The following is a 2942-nucleotide window of genomic DNA, read 5'->3' as shown; positions in this document are numbered from 1 at the left end:
ATGATACAAAGGACTTCAGTGTTTGTGGTGTGAACAAAAAGTTGTAAATGCCGTGTTTTAAGACAGAAGAGATATGACTGAGGGAATGAAGTTCTGAAGAAAAGGAAATTAACATCCAGCAGGAGGAATCCTTGCTTTCTAGGACAGAAGATCAGCTATTGGATGCAGAGACAGAACGTGCAGAGGCTCTCTCCAAAGAGCCCGAGTCTCAAGAAGCAGTGAGGATCATATAAAGAAGAGTGGAAAGCAACTGAACTCACCATCAGTTAAGTTTGGCATGGGTAATTCACCCACTGGAACAAAACAGTCTAGAGTGGAGACAGTAGCATATGAAAGAATGGAAGATGTTAGTGATAAAACTCCTGCAAGCAAACTGCATCTTGAGCACATTATCCACTGTTTTGGTGGAATCAGGCTGTCAAGAATGTGACGGATAAAATTCTGATGGTCTCAGTACCATTAAGACAACTCCACTCCCCTTCTGTATTGACTCACTTTTGAGGAGGCATAGGGAAGGAATGAATGCGAGGTGATACAAGTAAAAGGAGATTTCTACAATCCATACCACGCGATTCTATTATCAGTGCATATTAACCCCATATGCTATGGTTTCGATGTGTTTTTTTCCCTCAGATTTCACCCTCAAAGTGATGATGCATCCATATGAGATGGAGCCTAGAGGCAATTCCTTAGATAGATTACCTAAGCACTCCAAGAGGGTATGGGAGCTTCAGCCTCTCTCTGTTCTCTGAAGAAATGACTTCTTGTCCCCACATGTTCTGTCATTGTCATTTGCCAATGAGTTGTTGAGACAGCTAGAACGTGCAAGTTCGCATTTTATTTTTTAAAAACTGTGCATAAAATAAGCCTCATTTCTTCTCAAAGTTAGCCTATTTCAGATTTTTTTATTACAGTAATGGAAACAGTAGACTAATGCGCTGTGTCTTTATAAAGCAAGGTATTTCCAATGAGGACATGTCTGGAATGAAGATCAAAGTGGATATGTATTAGACAATAACAGAGAAGTAAATATCTTTTTATATTTAGATTTTTAATTTTATCAGACAGCCAACCACTGAGTCTCTTGAAAATGTAGAATAGCTTGATCAAAAGTTAATTAAATCCTTAAAGCACTGTCTAGAAGGAAAAGGGCATGGCTGCTTCTCTTTTTTAACCCTGAATAACTTAAAGGACGTGTGTCAAGATAGTGTTTGAAGAGATCTCAGTTTAAAATAAAGTCTTTATGCAAACTGTGTTAATTATATGTCCCGGGGCACTACCAGCTTATAGTTATAATTTTTTGCAGAATACAACCTCTCAGCTGGTGAACATTTTTATTTGTGTCAGCTAAAATACATGAACCCTATCCAATTTTCAACCACCACTGGAAAACATTGTGTAACTTGGCAGTTTACACTTGTATCCTTGAGAACAATAAATGTGAATTTTGACTTTCTTCTAAATGAAAAGATACTATCTTTGAAGAGGATTTCAAAAAGAGCTGAGCTCATGCTGAACCATAAGGTGATATCTGTTTGATTCTGAGGGTCATATCTGTAGTCCCCATGACTTAAAGAGTGTTTTGAGAGAAATGGAAACATGTTATGGTAAAACACAAACTATAACTGCAGGCCCCGGTCTCCCAAGGATTAACTCCACAGCTTAGCTTGTTTCTCAGAGCATAACGGGATTGGCAATTTTGGCCTGATACATCTAGCCACTGGCTTAACCGCAAGTTCCTGCTTCCTATTTTTCAAGTTATCTGCCAGGGGATTGGATAAAACTCAAGGGATTTAGGGTGGCCACTAGAGGATTGGATAAACACTGGGAGGAACTCAAGGGATTAGGGGTGGCCATTACTGGGAGGAACTCGAGGATTTAGGGTGGCCACTAGAGGATTGGATAAACACTGGGAGGAGCTGGAAGAGTATAAAGAAAGCCTGGAGTTGCAATAAAAATCAATCTGTCATCGATCGGCATTCTGTGTACTGCGTGTTGTCTTGTGTTGGCTCTCTGCGTATTGTCTTTTGTGTAACCCTAGTCCCTCCGCTCGGCTAGGAGTACGTGGCGACGCGGGCGTTGCCAACAATAACTGTTTGAATTTTCAGTAAAAAGATCTGAAAAGTCTATTATTTCTAATTTCATCTCTATACCTTTAGCTTCCTACCAATACAGTTTTACATTGCCTATGGAAGTTTTCAGGCATCCATGTAAGCTCTTACATATGAACACTGTCTGGCACCAAGCTACTTAGCTTTGCATTTTTACTTCACCTTCCTTTGCTGCAGTATTCCCAAAGTTGCTGCCAAACCAAGGTCTTCACTTCCTATTTGTCTTTGCTTCTACATAAAGTAATGCTACTTGTCACCACTGCAGGGTGAATGCTGTGTATCATTTTTGATCAAGGAATTGAAATGGTTATGCCGGACAACTAGATCTTGCTTTTCTAATTCATCAGCTGCATGTAGATCATTCTGGCTCCCCAAATTTCAATATAGTCTTAGGATTTGAGGAGCCTGGCTCCTCAATTAAAGGAAATCAACCATTAACCAACTAGGACCACCCACATTGGACATTTTCATGTATAATAAATGAACTTCTGATTTACTTGATCAATACATTTTTAGGGTTTATTCATTAGAATGGATGGTATTACCTTAATATAAGTGAATCACTGTTATCTTCTCTTCCCTCTGCTAATGTGTTTTCTATGCACGGGAAGCTATTATCCTTTCCCCTACAACAGATAATGTTAGAATACAAAGTGAGCAAAATAGCCTATTTTCATGGAGCAAACAATATTCTTGACTACAGCTTATCACTCCAAGAAAGGTTTAACGTTCTTGGCCTCTGTAATTTTCTGATTTGACCCTGTTTCTCCATCACTTTTAATCACTCACTTATCTATGGTCTAAAAGAAATCAGGACTCCTTACAAGTTGT

Source organism: Ochotona princeps, chromosome 1 (genome assembly GCF_030435755.1).
Source record: "Ochotona princeps isolate mOchPri1 chromosome 1, mOchPri1.hap1, whole genome shotgun sequence".
Lineage (NCBI taxonomy): Eukaryota > Metazoa > Chordata > Mammalia > Lagomorpha > Ochotonidae > Ochotona > Ochotona princeps.
This window is presented reverse-complemented; position numbering follows the sequence as displayed.